Raw genomic sequence first — 22,767 nt, 5'->3', positions numbered from 1 at the left:
TAGGTGACTTCAAAAGAGAATGAGTAGGCTGTTACTGAGATTTTGCGTTCACTATCACCTCCTTGATTTCCACCTTCAAACGGATGGAATAATAGTCAAACACTGTCCAGTTGAAATTAAAAAAATAATAAAAATAATCACAACGAAGATTGTGATAGAGCCATTCCTCATCATCTACCATACTTACCAAAATTACAGATGTTCCCAAAATCTCGTATCGAACTTTAACAGCAACAATTCCAAGTTAAAAGCTAAGCTTCAGTTGTAGGTTCGTAGTAATGAGATAAAATTAATACTACACTGATTGTTTTCAGCACCAGGGGTGATGACAATAAACATGGAGTCTCATGCACTTAATTGCATTCATATTTGACAGTGAATATTCTCCATCACAACAACAGTATTTATCCGTCTGTAATACCAAATTACCAAAATAACAGTATATCCTGCATAAACAACATCTAAAAAATATTTAAATCAATACGTTTTTTATCAACAAAGATAACCGGAGTGCGTTTCCATTTTTTGGATGTAATTTTACATCCAAAAAAATCCTAAGTTTATTATAAACGATAATTAATGACATTAATATGACGTTTATAAGCAAAAAAAAGTGCCTAAAGCCTGTATTATTATATTGCGTTATTGGATTTCGTATTTTAATAACCATCTATAAACACCCACGCTTTTTTATGAATTTTGTAATCTCGGCTCACTTTGAAATTCATATATTCAAACAAACGGAAAACCGAGTAACCGTTAAGTAACCATTTTAATAAATAAATTATGACAGCGATTTATTTAGAATTTTATAAAAATAATAACGAAAAAAAAAAGTCGGATGCACACGTTTATTTAAAATATACATCTTACATAATGCAAACCTTATGTTATTATGCACAGAACATCCTTATTTGACGTTGATTAAAATCATACAAAACACAGTTGTGTACAAGCCAAATATGTTGTGCAGAATTAAGCCTCATTAATTACATTTTTGTGCGCTTTAAAATTGTGAATTCATCTCATGGTAAGTAACCTGTAAAAATATATGTAGCATATGTAATTTTAATGCTAATGATATACTAACAATTTATACTTACTAAATTCATATTATTAGTAAGCATTCACTATATAGCACTCAGCACTCATTAAGCATATTATTTTTACATGTAATGAAGTGCTAACAAGTCGTTATGATTGTTAGTATTTAAATTTTCTAGACTTTCCATACATCGCTATAAAATATAACGTTCGCACGGTACAAGTATTTGAATAAATACGTAGCAGCTTTCTAGATAGCTATCTAAGGATAACCACAGACGGACGACCTCATATATATACAAGGTATAAATGTTTTAGGGAACTGTATTTGTTATATCCATGTTAAGCATACTATTACTTGTCATCAAAATGTAAAGTTCATTAAAATTCTGTGTCACAAGCATTCCATAATAAAATAATTACTTAAAATTATCAGAATTATATATTTTCACTGACAAATTACATTTAAACGAACATGTGTAAGGAGCCTTAGTTGTAATTATTAAAAAATGTCCTACGTCTACTCTCTCCGTAATTACAGTTAGTAGAGATAACTCTGAAAGCTATTTTTAACCACTTATATAAATAACATTGCAATGTTGGTAGAGCTATTATAAAGAAATTGGCAACAATCTCAAATAAAATTGTAAAGTTCCGTTAATCTTTATTAATGGATAGGAAAGTTTTCCCTTTTCATTTATTCATAACAAAACTATACAAGAATTAACAAGTAAATACAGTAATAATGTTATTAATAGATTAGATTTTCCATTAAATACAAGTAATGCCTTGTCAAATGACTATAAAATGTATGATATTAGGATTATATATAATCATATCGAATGGTGTTTTAAGCTATAGATAAATTTTAATATAATCAAAATGTTCTAACTATCCAAGCAATTAATTAGAAAATTACATTTAGATTTTTGTTTTTTCTAACTTATAATAAATTTTGCATAGTTTCGTAGTTTCTAAATAACATTTCATGTAAAATCACAGTCAAAAACTAAATAGTATTATGTTAGAGATGAACAAATACCAAACGTTTGGCAAGAATACGTTAAAGTTCAACGAACACAGCATATAATTGCGGCGTGTTATTAAAATCCGACTTCATTACAGAATCCAACTGATACGGTGGAAGTAATAAGTAATTTGTTTTGCAAAGATTAATATTGGAAAACTAATTTTATACCAAACATTGAACTCGGTCAGAACAAGAAAGACACACACATAGATAGTTTGTAATGTTATTGTTGCTATTAATTTATTTGTTACCGAGTTCAAATAATGTTGCCAATCATCGGACTCAGCGCCGATACTTTTGTTATTAAATTGAAAGTAGGCGCTCATTTAAACCAATCGCTCGAATAATTGATCAATTTATAGAAATAAGGCCATACATTTTTTCTTATTTTCATTATTGAAGTAAATATTCTCAGTCAATTAATGTTGAAAAGTAACAGAAATATTCCATCGTTTTTTTTTTTTATCGAGTTTGTTTTCTTTTCTATGTAATGGTAGTTGAAACTGATTAGCTTTCAATGTTTTTTTGTGTCTGGTGGATAAATTTATTAGTTTATATTAATTTATTTAAAATATAAACATGGTTTTGGAGTTATATATTGAAATTTCGGGGTGAAAATAGACAAATATCATCATCATCAAAACATATTATAAAATAGAGTCCCGTGCCTTGTCTGTCTGTCTGTCTATTCGTGATAAAAGGAAAAACTACCACACCCATTATCAAACAGGTACCACCACTCGATAGCGTGATTCTCGAGGAAGGTTTTAGTATATAATTTGTTAAGTATTTGTATTTACTTGTGTGTACATCAACGATATTTGTTGAAGATGTCGGGAAAACATCAGCCGTCTGAGAGCTTTCAACGAAAACGCTGCCTAAAGTCTTTGAGATATAACAAAATAATATATGGAGGAATTTTGTATATTATATAGTTCTATAGAACTATAGTCCGCGGTGGCACATGTCTATACCTTAAGGATAACATACTATATCCACTTTACAACTTTTAAAAATTGCCATTCCTAAAGCGTTTATTCGAAAGCTATTTACACAAATACGATATAAAGTCTTATCAAAATAAATTACTTCGTTTTCAAGCCTACATCATTATCTGTATATTACTTTTTAAATCATTTAAATCGGGCGTACCATTTGAAAGTTATCATAATATATGTTTAATAATTCTAAAAATCAAATAGGCTATTTTATATGTTTTGTAAAGAGCCCGTGCGAAGCCGGGGCTGGTACCTTGTATATATAAATACTAATTATGATATTATTATCATAGAGAAAATAAATACTTTTTAATGTATAAAACAAAAGCCGACACGGGAAAGGGCAGCGTCATTGAATTCCCAACCAGATGTGCATAGGAAGTACATGTTTATAATTTTTACATCTTCCGTGACACAGAAATAGAATACCTTAGTTCAAACGGACTGCAGGAAGAGATCTGATGTCTCGAATCTTGATATCAAATGATTTTCAAATCAAAGATTTACTTTTGATTTACATTAACAGACATATAAATTAAAGCTAACTCCATAGAAATTTCATTAATTTGAAAGATTTTAAACGCTTATTTAGCTTGACAACTAAAAACTTAAAGCGTAAAACCTTTATCATAAGCGTATTGAACTGATCATTTGATAAAAATCTCTTTATATGCTAACTACAATGTAACACAGGAGATTTCACTCATTTTTCATATATTATCTAGCGAAATTTCTTACAACATAGGAGGCAATGTTTCACGCTAACATAAAATCCACATCCTGACATCTCATTCACACAAATCAGTCTGCATCTCCCAAGAACAACAATGGGAACAGGTTGTCCGTTTATAGCAAACAATTTACTTATTAGAAATAAAGAATTGTGGGCTTTAAAACGATGCTTCTGGGATTCAATATTAGTTATTTATATGTTAAAACGATAACGTATCAATTTATGAAAAATCTCTTTGTAATTTAACTTAAAAGAACAACATTTTAATAGTTACATACCTGTATTTGGAAGATTTAATTTGGATTATATTTGGTAACGGTATATTTCCGCCAAACCTTTGATTTATGAAGGTCACGAATGTAAAATCAAAGATAATTATTTACGTAAAACAAACGTAATAAATAACTGAAAGCGTAATTTTAGTGGACCTCGTAGTTTTTTGCACGATGAGTCAGTGAGTCAACGCTCTTGCACGGCAACTTTGATAGACGTTTTTTTCAAACCCGCTTATACCTTAGTAATATTCTCAAAGTTGTTATTCTTTGGTGTTTTATTCATTTCTGTTTTATAACCGAGAATAGATTCAATCGTTTCTTATTTTTATTCAACTATTATAGCAATTATTCGTTTAGGTGTAACGGTATAATCATTTATTTACTTGGTTTATATTTTATGCAATAGAGTTTTTTTGTTAATGTACTCCCTATTTTTATGAAGAGCAGGGAAATATTTTTGTTTGTTAATTACAAAATTTTATCGTTAATTAAAATTCAATTAGAATATGTATATATATGAGAATTGATCTGCAACCTCAGGAATATTATCTTACAGTTATTTTTTATGTTCCGATATTTTGGAGGTTGCAAGTTCCGTATCCTGAGTATTTACTCTATATAACTTCAATATTAAAGACACAATAATACGATGATTATCTTTAATATCAAAAATACATAAAACTATTTCTTAAAACATATTTTTGACTTTTCTGACATACATATCTTTTAAATCTGAAAAGTCGTATTGAAATCGAACGGCTATCGTTATTTAAATAACTGTGTCGACTCATTTTTAAGATTTTATTGAGATAAACAGTTTTTTTATTTATCCAGAGAAAGTGCAATGTCAAGATGTGAGGCTTTTATGATAAAAACGAAGCAATATTGCAACGCTTTTATATTGTTCATTACATTTCGTGATCACTTTTCTCAAGCTTCGTAAATGATAAGGCAAACAGAAAGTTGAAGCCTTCAGAAAGAAATCTCATCAAAATATCAATTATCTCGTAACTTGAAACTTCAATTAAGATGGCGATTATTAAAACGGATTAATGTTTGTCTGTGAATATTCGTGTATGAGCCACATTTGATATATGGGTCAACTCGCTTAATCTCGTTAAATTGAAATTCAACTCACGAAATGTACCACATTTGTGTCTGACATCCCATCCCTTTAACAGAACACGTTTTTATATTCAGAGCACGAATCTCTAGTGTCACAATCACGGCAATTAATCTAAGCTAGGGTCTGGGAAATGACGTCATAAAGATTTGTCCAGATACATCGCTCGTTAAATGTTCGAGGCTTTCACATTTGATGATATCTATAAAATAGAAATTGCCATATGATTCCTTTATACGAATTTTGATATTTATACAAAAAAAAAGCTATTATTTAATTTATATAACTGAAATAGAAGTTATTCTAACGAAACCGTATAAATCGGGTTCAATAAAAAAACTATGAGAAAGGTTGAAATCCTGGACGCCCAAAAATGTTCCGAGTGTCCGACGGGAGAAGAATTTAAAGCAGCGTCCCTTTAAAGGAAAGCTTGAAATGCTTATATCTAAAAACAGCCATGGACCTTAGAGTATGCCCGAGGTTGACCTCCGAATAGTCTGGTTATTTGGAACCAAATTCTTGATCTGGGTCATTGGTGATTAACATTCGAGGAGGTATAACACGTGATTATTTTTATTGTGTTTATAACTTTGTTGAAAATAATCATTTCATACTTGAAGTTTATATTTGAATAGGAATGCACTGTTGGCCTAGTCTGTGTAAGGCTTCCCAGTTCACTGTTTGAATTAATCTAATTCAATGAGAATGGTCATACCGTTGTTGGCAATGTATATTTCTTTACGCAAACATAAATTATTTCATATTTGATGACCCGAATTTTGAATAAAACACATTATAGTTAAAAAAAAAAAAGTTTCGCTCCAGCAAAGTGCGTGGAGGTAGCAAAACGACATTCGTTTTTGGGCGTAACTTTTTGGTGATAAGAATGTCGGCTTCAAATTATATTTTTTTATCCATAGAGGCAAGAAGCAGTTAACAGTAGATATTATAAAGCTTACTACTGCGTTTTTATCATAAAGTTACAAGGGTCATCATCGTAAAACACCACATCTCGATCCCATAAAAGGTGCAAAGTGATTACAGTTGTTTAAAATTCATTTACTTTCGTCAATAAATAAATAACGACAAATGATCAGGTGTTACACCGGGTTCTTAACGACAAAAACATATTAACAGCTGTAATATAATATAAACTTTACCTTCGGATTCGCTCAAGTGTTTCAACTCAGCTACACCATCTGAAACTTTCTTGGAACAAAAAAATAACATTATAACAATCCTGATTGTCGAAACGCAAATACGTTTCATTGCCAAGTCGGTTAAGAAGGTTTTGCATTATAGGGCAATGATTGATGCCAAATAAATAAAACTTTAAGTCTATTTACATGTTTATAAAATTTAGAGCATCACAAACGACGCTTCTTCATATGAGGACGCGTGTGTGTTTGTCACAGATATTTTATAACTTGTATTACATTTATCGCTTTAAAGTTCATAGTTATGTAACATACATTTATTAATACATTTGATATTACGTTTAAAAACGTAGATTCAGGGCGTACATAATATATTTCTCCACTTAATCCTGTCACTTATAAAGCACCGGTTCGTGTAATGGCCTTTAAGTTTTAATGGGAATCGGAATTACGTTCAATACTAAAGAGTTAACCAATTGAGAGTTATTTAATTATTACTTCGATTTACTACACGATAACTTTTATCGACTTTTTAATAAATTATGCATTAATATGATAAAAATTTCATAAATTATATGATAAAAAATCTTTAATTAATACAATCATGAATTCATTAGGTAAAATTTTGTGATAATTATCAAAAAAGTACGGCAAATATGTTTTGCTGTTATGTTTAAGATTGATGGAGGCCAAATTATATAGTCCCTTAAAATTGGACGGGGTTTGTACAAAGGGACCATAAAAACAAGGAACTCGTGAGAGAACCTGATGTTTTATTCTCTTTGGTGTCCAAGGAAGCTTTTGGGCGATGAAATTTTTATGGCAGCTAATAAACTTGATATTCAATTAATTATGGATTGATCTCGTAATCATTTTCTTCTAATCTATCCGCGTAATTAACTCGGATAAGTTCTGATTTTTATTTTCATTTAGTAAGTTTTGAAATGAAATTTGAATACGTTTTATTAATTTTTTTTAGACTTCCTTATTTATGTTTGACCTTTAAACTTATGTTGGCTCTTGAAGCGTGTGATAAAAACTAAAAATCGAGATCATCATTTACTATTTATTTTATTATTATTATTGAACTGTGTGAACAAGTTCGAACTTGAAATGAAATTAACGGGTATTTTATCTAAAAATCAAACATGACATCAAATTTTGTATCTTATTGCATAAAGAATAGAGTTTATATTCTATAAAAAAACTGATTCATCTAAGGGATGATTTAAAATGTGGCACGTTCCGAGAACAATATAATGTGGCTCTACTAGATTTGTATCATCGAAACTCTTATAGCTATATAAATAAGAATTATTTTTCATTAACGATATTATTATAAGGGCTGGACCCTTGTAGGTAATAATTTTGTGTTTCGCATTTGCACGCAATCAGACGTTTGGCATTTCTAATTTTAAAATGCAAATTATGGAATACATATTAAGAATTAAATGTTATTGTCATAATTATAATGTTTTAAATTAAATTCCAGATAAAATATGAGAAATTATAGGAAGTTATGGGAATAAAACAATTTAAACTAACGAGTAACGGTCTTTAAGTTTATAAAAGTTTATAATGTTGATACTTTTATATGTTTCGTACGAAGTTGCTTCTAAACTCGTCCGTTTCTTTGTATTCAGACCATATAATAGACCGCACGCACATCGGTAACAATATAATCTGTCAGCATAACGGTCAAAGTCGTATAAAACAATACGAAACTGCTGCATGCGGAAAACAATAATTTCATTCACAAAGGCACGTAAAATATCGCAAAGGGCAGTCTAATCAGATTAGGTGTGAGTGTGTGTGTTTACATCTGTGTGAGTCAATCACTCACTCATTCAAACTCATTCGCGTCGGTGACTCCAAAGACGATGGACGTCTGCGCGTGCGTTTGATTACAAACAAAAAAAAACTAAACTGTTGTGATATTAAAAACAACTTAGTTCTGTGCTTGTGCTGTGTGTGATATGTGTTATGAATTATAGAAATGAATTCGAAAAAGCTGGAATATTTAAATGATAATGATTCTGTGGATGAGAAGATTAATCTCAGCTGTCTAGGTGAGGCTATTTTTTTGTTTTGTTGTCATCTGATGCATCTTGTAATGTATGGTAATGTTCTAATGGAATAAGCGGGGTGTTCATTAGTGATAGGAGAGTCGACAGAGTTATGTCACTGTGATAACATACAATAATAAATTTTCACACAATTATAGCTCTGCTTCGTTCTCATTTGGTCTTATTTTAGCGCGACCATAAATCTTTCTTCTTAATTATTAACGTTTATTACCGATAACGCGTTTATTGTAGGCAATATCTCAATGGAAGTTTTAAAACTGACGTAGGTGACTATCTTTAGACGACGTATAAATACTAAATTTATATAGAGGCTGTAAATTTTCATCTTATATAAGTATATATTGACATATGCTTAATAAAAACAGATCCTAAGATAACGTGTGTAACGTGTGTATGAGAAGTGTGGGTGTTATCTAGCGAGAATTTATCTGACTCAGAATCACAAAATATTGGGTAACTTATACATTCTTGACTAGAAAGTTAAAATTAAAAAAATCATAAACAATTATATTTAATGTGGGAAAGCGAAAATAGTTTAAAAACTGTGGTCAGCCAACCTACCTTTCCCAGAGCTATGAGGACCTGTGTTTTATCCCTTTCTAAGGCTATCCCGTAGAAAAGGTACGATAATCTTAAGGTTGAGTGAGTTCGTCTCCGTTCATAGAACTATATTAAAGTTACAATACAGGCAAACATATTACAACCGCGATAACGTTTAAAAATAACATTTAAAACGCAAATAACAGCAACAAAACAGTGTAGTTTCTTTGTTCTAGTAATTTTAAGTTACTATAAGTTAAAAAAACTTACTTACAATGCACATATGTGAGTAGTATTCGATATAATACATGTTTCAACAAATAAAATCGGACGCTAGTGACCCAAATATCTAGTTCGTTTTTGTTTTATCTTTATAAGAGCTCGTCACTAATGACCTCTAAGACAGATTATAAGTTATACGGAACCCAAAAAAACTGTATACGAATCATCACACATGTCTGGTTTTATTAACTGTCCAAATTCTCAGACTTCAACGTTCTCTGACTATTAAATAATGCAAGTTTATTTACTTTAACGTTCAACTTTTGGAATAAAACAGTTACAAACATAAAAGTTTTTGTACTTGACCAAAATTCGCTTCGTACGTACATACCAAGGCTAAGCATAATCGGTTTATAATGTAAATACAACATTTTATTGTTGATTTTTCATTTTAATCGATTACTATAACTCAATATTACTATATGAATATTATGTTCATATACACTTATAACAAACGATTGTAATATTTATCGTATGTTAATTTAAATGTACTTTACGTGAAAGGAATTGAGATACAATGCGTAATTCAAATATAAATCAATTCAACCACCAACCTTTACTTAAGCTCTCTCAATACACACGCCAGTAAAATAAAGTATTTGATCGAAGCCGCATAAAGCATGTTTAAATTATCGTAGTTTAAGTCATTATCCCTATTTGAGCGTTCCGTATAAACTTTCACTTGGTCCGAAAGATATTTTAGATGTTCCAATGAAGTAGCTTAGTTTGAAAGCAGTGGTTACGACCAAGCTACTGTACAAATAATAAAGATAATTCCTTTTTATATATTTTTGCTACTATTTCGTTTATTTAAACCTATTAATACATTTCCATGTATGTAAATAATAGGTGATGTGAGTGACAATTGTGTTCGAATTCTAAATAAAATTATACTTACAAATACACAGTTTTTTATCATGACATATAACCTTCTTATAAGTATGTCAATAATAGCAGTGTACACTCGTGTCAAGATAAAATTATATCAAAAAAAATATCTTCATTATCTTCCTCGACACAAACCCTAGTTATTAAACATCGCGGTTAGATTTGACTGTTTTATGTTTAACGTTAAACCGAAAAGACCTTTATTATCTAGATTATCGTCAAACCAGACCAAGCTTGTGATAAGACATGTCCAGACACGTTTGTCTTGGAATGCAGAAAAATATTATTGCTTCTCTGTGTGCTTATTGTTGTAACTAGTTGTTTTATTCTTAGTCTACCTTGAACATATTTCTGTGAAATTAAATAACTTATTTAAATCACGGAATTAAATACTTTTATTATAAAACTGCGGTAGTTAGCGGATAAAATTAACGAAATGTTAACAGGTTTTCTAACTGTATGTCATTCCTGTATAAGAATTTATACGAAAACTTTATTTTCGGACAAAACTCACAATGATACCTGGAATTTTAATAATTAATTAAATGATCATAGACATAATGAAAGTACGTCGACCTCGTCCGATGCGAAGTAATTTAGCGAGATATCAAAGAATGAGAACATAAAAATGCCAAAATGATAACTAATTTTAAATGCGGTTTGTTGTTAGCGGGTTTGATCTTTTATTAAGACAATTATTTAGAAGATATTCGAGGCTGACTTAAAAAAGAGCTAATATTCTAATATACTATGAAGCGTGTAATAATTGCTCATTGTTTAACAATTTTATACGTTAATTCGTATACAATTTTACTACAATACTATTACTTATTAATGTAAGGTGTGACAATATCTAGAAATTATACAAAGAGCTTTTTCGCTGAGTACAAATCAACGTAACAACAAAAATAAAAACACAAAACGTAGACCTCAATAAACATAAAGCCTCCAGAACGATGAAAATGCCACGCTAACGCACACAAAAATATTTATTATACTTCCATTCCATCCTATAAACGATGTTTCAATCGATGTTTCACCATAACATTTCATCTTATGTAAACTTAACTAAAATTTCACAAAGAACCATGAATAATAACCCTTTTAGGGTAATTTAATACACTTTTTGGATGTTCTATCAATTACACTTACGGCTCCAAGCAAGGAGTCGCCTTTCTATGGGAACCAGAAACCGGTACAACACAATTAACACTAGGAACTATAAATGGTGTAATTACACCCACTTCGACTATAGTTGTTTGCTGAATTAGTGTGTCATTGAACCTGAACTTAAATATTCATCGTCAGAATTCATATAAGAATATTTAAAATGGTTTTATATAATCAATTTCTTTTATATTGATAATATAATACTAACACATAAGTAATGACACGCAAAAAGTTGTATTTCAAACAGTACGCTTAACACAAGTTTTGTATGTCATACTAAATACAGAGCTTTTAATCGGGTTAGTAGGTTATCGAACGAAAAACGAGAAACGCTTCGTATTAAGTGCGACAATGCAAACTTGTGGTCAGCATATTCACCCATTTTGTGAGAATTATTGATAAATCAAAAACAAAATCACTGTCGACAACTAATGACCTCTTAGGTATACAAAAGCTAAATATAAAATGGTATTTTTATAGCACATACTTCAGCAACTAAACATTAATAGTTAATATATGAAAAGCAATAGACAGCAACTAGTTTGTAAATCTTAAACAATTTTAAATAAATGAATACCTGAGATATTATATATATAGAATCGTGACATAACGCATCATCAGTGTAATTAAAATCACCAATCAGCTGTTGTTTCTATGTGCTTGGTATTTTTTGTATGAATACCAAGCACCGGGTCAAACGAAAGGGTCCGTTGCAACAGGTGCTGGCGACTGGTTTCGCATTATCGATTTCTGAACGTTTTATGGTTTCTTTATAAAAATTCATTGTTTCAAACATCTGTCGTTTTTTGTTTGTTAATATATTTTATTATCAATTACAATTAATGCTGTTCTCGTCAAAAAACTTTATTTTGCTCACAATTTTTATTTATTCCCTTCTGTTTTATATCTTCTAATAAAAAACCTTAGAATAATTATTACACAACATTAAAAAACGCAATCCTATCACACTCTCAGTATCTATTGTAAACAATTAATAAGCTCTTGGCAGTTTTTACCTGTGTTTTAATAAATAAAGAATACAAAAGATAAACACGGGGTCGTCCCGATATCATTCGGTTGTTAAAACTATGTTTCTCAAAATAGACAATACTATTAGGCGATTGAAGTAGAACAAACAAAATGCTTTTACCATTTTTTATATATACATATTATATCAATTGCATATAAGGGCGTAATTTTACTTATGCTTAGTTATTATAAAAATAATATTTAAATTACTTGAGAATCACTGCCTTATTCAATACAGTTCCAAAATACTGGTTACGTCACACAGACTACCTGTTAATGTTAAAAAAAGGGATCCAAAAAACTTTAAATAGTGCAATCAATAGTGGACCCTATTACAATGACAATAGATATAAAAAACGTTTGTCAATATATAGCAAGCGGACCATCTGTCGTACAAATTAAATATCTCTATAGCTTTTGGTATCCCACACTAATTGTAATTATTTTGAATCTCTTGTGACTGTTAATTCTCCTCAATTGCTCGTATAATTTTGAATATATATATATATATATATCATTCTGTTATCCAATTTCAAAAGTAGGAGGTTCTCAATACACATATTTTTGTTAACATGGACTATTAACGGTGGCGCACATTTTTATCCATTACTATTTTATTTCAACATGATTAATGTTGATTTAATATTGATTTATTTATATATATATATATATATATATATAAATATATATATTTTTTAATTTATTTAAAACTCGTTTGTCATTTATGTGTAAACAGCCCAGCTGTAACTTTCAAATCTTAACAAAATTTCAATTGTACCTTTAGTATTTTCCATTATTGGTGTCCTAAGAAAATATGCTATGTTTTAGGTTCAAGTAAAGTTATTTTTGATTTTATGTACCTACATCTTTAAAATTAATATAAAACGAACAAGGCTAACACGGTTATTTATTAACCGCATTACACAACGGCACTTATAAATAAAATTAATTTAATTAATTAAAACACATCTTTTTAGATTAACTCCACTTTATAAGATCGAGGTAACGACGTATCAGTAGATCTTTTATATCATTATTATAATTGAGAGAAGTTTCATCACATTCGATATAGTATATACAGTGGATCCTAATTAGTATTGCTCATAGAACCTTAATTTTCACTTGAAAATTATCTTTAGATTTTATTGAATGTAAATGAGACTTTACGCGTTAGGAGGAAGGTTCTTATTAGATTGCACAAACCAGTAATTTATCTTAAATGTTCAAAGATTTACGAAGAGGACAATTAACATATTGTAATGAACCAGCCGAAGGTTCACGATTAGTACTAAATATACTTTGTAATGATCTCTCTATTAATACTTGAATTGGTTTTCACATTATATTGGATTTATGAGTTATAATATACGAACGTTAAACAAATTAAACACTGGCTTTCATCTCAACCTTCATTATCGTTATCATGGGCTATGAATTCAGATTTCAGAGAATACTAGCCAAATAAAGATATATTTTAAACTACAGATAGCGCCCTCTCTTCTCTGTGTCAAGTGATTTTATGCAAAACATCCATACGTCCTAAATTTTTTTTCGTTAATAATATTAGCAAGGATACTCTTATTAAAAACACATATGATAATTCATCTTAAATCCTTGAGAACAGATTACAATATTTAAATAAATTAAATTAAATTTCATTAAAAATATTTCAGTTAATGTTATATGATGTAACGCCAGTGACGAAATGCTGACATCGTTTTATAGCCATGAATATATAAGTACGAAAAAACTCATTAATCAAAAATGGCTATTTATATGAAACACCAACCCCCAAAATCTTTAAATATTGCAAAAGGAGCATTAAATCAATCTCTTTCTGTCACAAATTTCGTTATAATTAGCCGTCGCAAATTGATTATCGAGTGCCGCGAAAATATAAATTACCCAAGCCCTCGACGAGATATTTTCACGTACATTATGAGCTCTAGCATCACATATTTAAGGTGTTTTATCCGTACTGATATTATGTAAATAACCTCTGACATATAGGTTTATAAGAACTAATTATGGTACCTTTTACTTTCTCTTGTTAAAAATCGCTCGTGGTTGCGACTTGCAACTAGGTATGAACCGGACGGCTGATGCCTGAAAGAAATAAATTTAATAAAATATATAGCGTTTATATATTTGATGTTCGTATCCTTTATTTTTATATTCTATTTTTGATGAAAACCATAACAATTAGTTTATTAGCTTTAGTTTATTAGATAAAGGCTTTACAGAAATTCCTATTAAACGTAAAATTAAAACGCTGTTAGTATAATTTATATATAACATTAAAAATTTATGTTCAGTTTTAAAAATCAATTATTTTCCATTGTATGAAAGCAACATAATTTCACATAAAGTTAAGTGGGTTGACAATTCGATGACAAAACTGAGATTCTTATCGACGACGTAACATAAGACTCATTAAACGTTTAAAGTATTGTCATAATAAAAGTATGTGTTTTACAGCCGCATGTGGGCGAGATTATCGTTTCATCCAGTATGTATACATGTTACACATGCTTCTAATGTGTTATTAACATAACGATTATTTTCAATCCTTATTCTAATTCCTATCAAAGACGCTGTTGCCGACGATATAAACATTGCGGTTTATTGGATGCGTTTTATCGCTTTTCTTAAAGTTCCACATTATAAGGTACGAGCGTCCAATATGTAAGGAGACAGTTTTCCTATTATAAAACGCCTTGGGTCTTGAGAATGCGTGAGTTAATACATTATTTCATTTCACGGTACGCGGCTGTTAAAAGTTGTTCTTGCTAATAAATTTATATCTAACAGCCTCTTATTATCTTTGGATTCATGACTGGACTTTTAACGTTAAAATAATCAATCCGATAGTACGTACTATGTTAAAAAAAATATGTCAGCATTAAAATAATGACGGTGCATCAAGTATTTTAATGATTTGTAGGTTGTTGTGATATAATGAGTTTTAGTTATGACATTTTCTTGAAGAATCCCATTAAAGTACACAGAATTTTAATATTTTTTTTGCTAGCATCTAACGCAAGTAAATTCCTAAGCTGTTGCACAATTCGTATAAAGCATGCACTTGTGGTATGATCAAAGCGTCCATTGTACTTGAAACTGGTACTTACAATAGATCGTCTACAAGACTCGATTTGTACGGCGATGGACTCCCGATATCTTTGCCTAATAAATTGACTGTCGACATTACGCTGAACGTATGCACCGTTAACTGCTAACAGCTTTCACACGGTGTGGAATTATAGTACAAGAAGCTATAAAATATTACATATAATATTTCCACGATGAAATCCCGATTAAAAATAATCATATTATAATACGATTGACATCTGAAATCAGTATCCTTTAAGTGTAAGCTGATATTTCTTATGCAAGGCATTACAGTGACATATTCCTAGATTACTTCTAACGAGCGTGGTATCAGGTTCCACTGATTTCGAAATGGGTTCGTGTGGAGAGCCTTATCATTATTCAAAGTAAATTACTTCCCAGTACTCTTCCTAGAGAAATTCAGTAATAAGTTTTGTATTAACATCCTACCCTTCATTTAGTTTCGCTTTCACTGACTTATTGCATAAAGTTGTATCTAAATAGGAATCTTGAGTTTGAAGCCTCAAGAGTTTATGCTATTAACATATTTATTCGATATATTTAAGGAAACTTTTTCGTTCCATTGTTAATAAATAAAGTATTGTTGCATTTATTTATAGACAAATATTAGGCAAATTCAAATAATCGTAGATGCAAATATACTATTATACGGAAAAAATTGTTAACTACCAGTTTTTGGAAGAAAGAATCTCTCCTAATCTTCGGTTTATATTGAACCGTCTTATCATACGTTGAAGTTTAATTTCCTGTGGGTACTTATTTTTGTAGGCCATGATAGTACATTTACTATGTCGTGATGCAATCGACATCAGAACACATAGACCTTACCACTTTTAATAAAGCCTAATCTGAAAAGCTAGCGTTAGATGTTTTTGTAGTTGATAGCGCACTGTTTGGTTACCTGTTTGGTATTTAGCAAATAATCTGATTTATGATATCCAACGTTTTACTTTTCATGAAAGTCGATTAAAACTATTGGGTTATTTACAGACAGTTATTCTTCAATTAAATTAATTCCCTTAACATTAACAACTTTTGTAATATCACATTAATAACAGCATAAAGTACCATTACGTTTACTTTAATTATTTTGATTGCAAACCATAAAAGATATCAGATGCTTAAAGATATGTACCTTTAGCAATCATAACAAAGCCTGAACTAGTAAAAAGACTTCTAAATTAAAGATACCTACTTGTCATGATTAAGATATTGCTCATTTTATTCATATTTTTAACTATTAACTACGTTAAAAAGAATTTTACAGCTGCGATAGATTTCATATCTTCGTTAGGTTTTTATGAATACTTAAAAAATTTGCGTATTCCGCAACTTCATAGCGACTTTTTACTTTGCGCCATAAAATTTTGAAATAGAAATCCTTTTTACAACTTGCATAGAAATAATGAAACAAAAACTGAACGCTCGAAACTCAATTTGTCTATTTCAGTAAAAGTGGACTTCATTAGTATCTGTAGAAGAAACAAGATTTGTAATTAACACAGTAACACTTTGTTATACATTATTGTTTTAGATGAAGCTAAAGATCGTTTTAACTGTCATTAAGATTAATGGTCTCGAATAATCATCACATTCATCCAGATTTCATACGATAAATTTAAACTAATATGTTATACAACTCCTAAATATAAGTAGTACAGTTACAAAAGATAGAGAAAGTTTTCTTTTTACTATGATATTAATTTTGATTTATAATTGCTTCTCCCTAAAAAAAACATTGGGTTGGTCGGTTGCGTGTTTATTTTTAATAAAATTTGAAAAAATAAGGAAAAAAAATTTACGAAATTTACAAAGTTTATGATTAAATAAAAGAAATAATTTCAGTAGAAAATCAGAGTTGCTCTAAAAATTTGTAGTAGAAAGTAAAGCGAGTTATTCAAATGTTAATAAATCAAATATTCAATTGATTAAAATCTTAAAACGACATCACAATCGGGTGCCGTCTCACGTAGCCATTAAATCAAATTCAATTATCGACTTAATTAATTTCAATCAATAACTATGTAACTGATTTGGAAAGCTAAGAAGATTGTTACCTAAACATCTGCGTACACCAACGATCCAGTATTAAGTATAAAGAGGGTTTTAGAAGCATTTGATTTTGACAATTCATGACATGATTTCATAATATTACATGACTTCAGCGATGCGCACATTCTTAATCATCGTGCGACCAAAACACCCGGACCTAATACAAAATTCATGACACGTAATCCAAGTATTTACATGTCTCAGCATGATTCATTCAGTTGTCTCCGAGAATCTTTACTTTGGGAATTATTAAAAGTAATAATTTTTAAATTCCGTACTATTCTATACTGCAGTTAGCAACAAACGGAAAATATGCGGATAATTCATGAGCCATTCAATTCCCTATAAGGTCGTCGAAAGTGATTCCGAAATTTTAGTCCATCGCCATCTGAGAGCAAACAATGAAGCGAACAAAAACAACTTTTGAGATCTAGATGGATAGATATTTTGAGATATATATGGTAAAGTAAAAAAAGTAGTGATATTTGGTGAAAAGTTCATAATTATATCGTTTCAAATGACCAACTTCAATTTAATATTACTCATGGATTTCACGAAATCTCACTTTTCTACTATCTTACTAGAAGTAAAACAAAATTAATGTCAGTTTTTCCTTCTTCAAAGCATAACAGTTATCACTTATCGATATTGATTATCTAGAACATGAACTTTCAAGTAGTATACAAAAAAAATTACATACTGTAATATCATATAACGAGTTACACTTTAAATTAGCAACAATAATGCTCGCCACAAAAACTTATAACAAGACATTTTTTTTACGTTTGCAGCAATAATCTCCAACGCCACTCACATACTTGTAACTCAACGAGTGTCCCAATTATTAATATGAACAAAAATGCCCTACATGATATCACTGAGCAATATCTGTGATACGTTGCTGTCCGTTCTGTTTTATTCATTTATGTACTAGAAAAAATCTAGGAGGATGAAAACTAACCTGCGTCATGTCGATGCCATAGAGCTGTCTCAGTGCAAAAAATCAGACTGACAAACAAACGAATTTCAACATTTATAGTTTTGCTCGCGACTGAACCGGTCCCAGCTACTGTGTGCTAATCCCGGATTTGTCTGCGATCCAAATTAAATGCTATTTAAAATCCACTGCAGAACGACTAACACGACACTTTCCAATTACGCAGTGTAAATCTCGCCAATTGTAAGCGTATAACTTTCCATAAATTAAAATATCCAATTAACTTTTTGAAAGTTTATTTTCATACAATTCTGTCACCCAAATAACATTTTGCAATGGAAGTAGCTAGCCTCATGGCCCAGTCAGTTTCATACTCTGAAATAAGGCGAACGAAATTATTGAAATAACATCAGTTACAGTTTCGACAGAGTGGTATCAGGAAATAAAATAAAAAAATTAATCAAAGAATATCTTATTTTAAGAAGAAAACTTTTAATTTTCAAGTTACGTGAAAATCTTTATTTTTATTATATGTACTTGCATACTAAACATTTTATATAAAATATATTTTTTTAAATAACAAAAAAAACAGATAAACCGAATTCGTCATTTTCGTGAATAACATTGACATAAAAACATACACACGCACTTGTTAAACACACAACTTATTCTTTTGAAGTCGGTGAAAACCGATTCCAAGCGTGAGTTAATAAATTTAATACTTATCAGCCATACTCGTATATCTGATCTGATTATGGTTTTGTTTTTAACGTTTATTACGGTTAAAGGTGGCAAAGATCTGGACTAATCTTATAACCGTTTTAAAAGTGCATCATGATTGATGGCATTGCCCTTAAGAGAACAATGGACGTCAGCTGGCTACACTAAGTTGACAAGTGATAGACGAAATCGTTATCTTTGAAATATCATTTAGCTATAAAATTGTATATAAATAAGAATACAATAGAATGTATAAGATAAAAATTTAGTATTCGTCTTGAGATAATATTATAGTTTAAATTAAGGTCCCAAAAACTATGGTCGAAAAATAAGATAGCCGTCAAAAAACATGACTCAGTGACATTTGGTATGTTGTCACGATTATTGGGAAGACATAATCAAAGGCTTTGACTTTTAAAAAGCAACTGCAGGAGAAATTTTCAAAGCTTCTTCCAACTTTGACATAGGAGAATATAATTGATATATGTAGATAAGTACAATAGATTTTCCATTACAAAACAAAATTGAGAACGTGCAATAAATAATTACAGAGGTTCCAAAGTACAGTTAAGCCGAAGTCGGTTATAAAATGATTAACACCTCGGTCCATTTGATCAGACCTAGTGATTGGCTAGATTATTTAGTAGAAACACCATCCGTGCGTATTAAATGAGGACACATTAAACTAAACAAAACATACTTACATTTCATGAAATTTCATGAAAATAATAGTACTTTTTTGATAATCGCTGTGATATTCACTTTATTTAAATATTCTTGACAGGTTATAAAGATTCGAGCTCCGTATTCTAACTGCTTAATAAAATCATGGTTACCTGAGAGGCTTTTACAGTGTGAAAGTTAGAGGCGATGGTCGTACATCGACTCCATGTCTTGCTATACTTAGCTACTAACTATCATTTTTAGTGCTGGTAACTATACTAACTCCTCGATAATGGTTTAAACAGCTACTTCTACTGTCTATGCATATTTTATACCTGTCATAAATATAATATAAAATCCATCTTTATAAATTAAATAAGATAAAACTAAGATTTATAGCAATGAGTTTATAAATAAAAGTTTACGATAACTTTTTAATTATGATTTTTTTTGTTCAGGTAAAACGCCTTATTAAAACGGAGATAAAAACATACATTCACACTCAAAGCATAAACTTATTTTAACAGTTCGTTATTTGTATATGCATATAAATGTCTTAAAATCTTTCAACACATTTCACTCAACCAATGACTCAAGCCATTAGTGCTTTGTCGCCTCAAACTCAGTCAAACAATTTCATTGATCATTTATTACGCATTAGTAAAAACATTTTGTAACCATCGCAGACAAACCGGCGTTACTACACAGGGTTCATTGATATAAGGTGTAGGCGAACAGCTTTGACCGCTTCATTCATGAATTGGGAAATAAACCCACGCAGAAAACGGCGTCTAGCGTTAGTGAATTGTAAATTAATACGACAATTTCACGTAAACGGGAAGCGTTTAATAAATGAATACAGCATGTTAACGTGTTGGTAAACGAACTGTGCTTGTATGGGATTTAACAGCGGCTTTCTCTAACTTAACTTTGTTTACTGTCTTATGTTGTAATGATATATCGAAACCTTATAAATGTATGGCTATTGGTTATGACTTTGCTGGGTACTTTAATGTGTTTTTTTTTAATAATGGAACCACGTCTGCTTGAAAAATATAAGCATTCCTATAAATTTTAGGTTTATGAATATTGTTTGTCTTTTAGTCACGTCTGTATATTTTTACTTAGAAACAAACGATCGCCATATTTATTATAATATTATTCGTGAGATCCTTAGTTATTAGCTTTTTTATTGCTTAATTGATATTAATGTTAGTATGTCCTGAGCTACACTGTTTAATTTTTTAATATTAGTTATTATGATATAAAATTGAATAATTTGTTCACGAAAATTGAATCTGCTATAAATTTCGGTTATAAACTCTTGTGAACACATCTTCAAGTAGATACCAGACTTTAATATATAAATATAGACATTTTATTTATCCATGATGATTTCTGCATGTTTTAAGACGTCTAAATATATACATTGCGACTTTCGCGTCGTTAATAAGATATATACCTAATATAGTTTTAATCGCCTGTGTAAAAAACTCAAATCGAACAAATAATACTGTCCTTTGCGAATGATTTAATTTTCAAGATATCGCTATACAGAATAGATTAAATGAATTTATCATGAACTTCTGCGATATTGTCTGACGGAGGACGTTTCTATTAGTGATGGTTGTGCTATTGTCTCCGATACGAACCACAAACGGCCTATTTTGCCGATATCCGATATCAATTTTGTATCCGTTCCTTGTGAATTCAAAATTTGCCGCGCTTTATTATGGTAGTTGATTTTATGCTGCATAATGCGTTTGACCGTGTGTTATATGTCAAATATCTTAACAATATTTGCAAAAGCAATAAAATAAATCTTTCATACTTTCTACTTTACTTATCCGACTTCGTAGCCCGAGTAAATCGCTAGTCACAGATATTTTTACTAATCAGGTTAATGTTACTATGGGTATATGGTCCATGAATGAGCTAATATTATATTTATATAGACAATGGTTTTACTGATTCCATATTCAAACTCCCAGTAACGAAAAAACTAGGTTTAGGTACTTACTCATAAGGTACTACTCGTAAATGTTTTGTTATAACAAATTCTATTCTATACAAGTTTTATATTAAAACTCAATATATATAACACAGGTATAATCCCCTCTTATGACATTAAAACAGATGAATATTAAAAAAAAAACTATAATTATCTGTAAGCGATTGACATTTAAATGAATGGTTTCGTAACAACTTTCCCAGGTATGTGTTCAGTGTTGCACAACTCACGGTCCCTTTGGTAATTGAAGATAATGGAATTAAAATGTCTATCATACAATAGTTCCTTACTTTTTACTAACATAATGTCTGCTATAATAGACTATTCTAACTCGAGAAGCGAAATAAATATCTTCCAAGTTATATTTTGTCTTAATACTAAAATTGATGTTTATAGAACGATGGCTTATAATGTAGATAGCATACTACAGCGCAAACCATTTTAATAACATACCAAATCTTATTAATATAATTCGCAAATGATACAAATAGTATGAGGAAACACAATCACGCCTCACGATATGCCAGCGATGTTTTTGCAAAAAACACAGCAGTCGTGCCGTCTCTGACTGATCGTGAGGGCAATTAGCTTTTAGAGTGTACACTTTATAACACTTATATAGATCTATAGATCTGTGGTACTTTCGAGCGGACAGTATATATAACACTATATAGATCTGTGGTACTTTTCGAGCGGACAGTATATCTCTGGCACATTTATCGTGCAGTATATTCTTATTACGGCTATTCCTTATTAAGTCAGCGCTCTCTATTGAAAGGGAGTTCATGATCACTTCTTAACTTTCAATAGTTTCAGAGGAATTTTCTACTTCGGACGCTGTTCTTATGGAATAATCTCCCTGATAAGGTTTTCAAGGGTCTTCAGCAAGGGATACG

General features: G+C 30.2%; 1 long non-coding RNA gene across 1 annotated transcript; it reads right to left on the bottom strand.

The window, feature by feature from the left end:
• Positions 1-799: 799 nt before the first annotated feature.
• LOC133319177 (uncharacterized) lies at positions 800-18,576 on the bottom strand. The gene is made up of 3 exons (XR_009752859.1): positions 18,502-18,576; positions 15,488-15,631; positions 800-1,039 (listed from the first exon to the last, which is right to left on the bottom strand). It is a non-coding gene; the product is annotated as an uncharacterized LOC133319177 (long non-coding RNA).
• Between the last annotated feature and the right edge of the window lie 4,191 nt (positions 18,577-22,767).

Source organism: Danaus plexippus, chromosome 14 (assembly GCF_018135715.1).
Source record: "Danaus plexippus chromosome 14, MEX_DaPlex, whole genome shotgun sequence".
Lineage (NCBI taxonomy): Eukaryota > Metazoa > Arthropoda > Insecta > Lepidoptera > Nymphalidae > Danaus > Danaus plexippus.
Note: the sequence above shows the minus strand (reverse complement) of the source record. Positions and strands in the feature narration are given on the sequence as shown.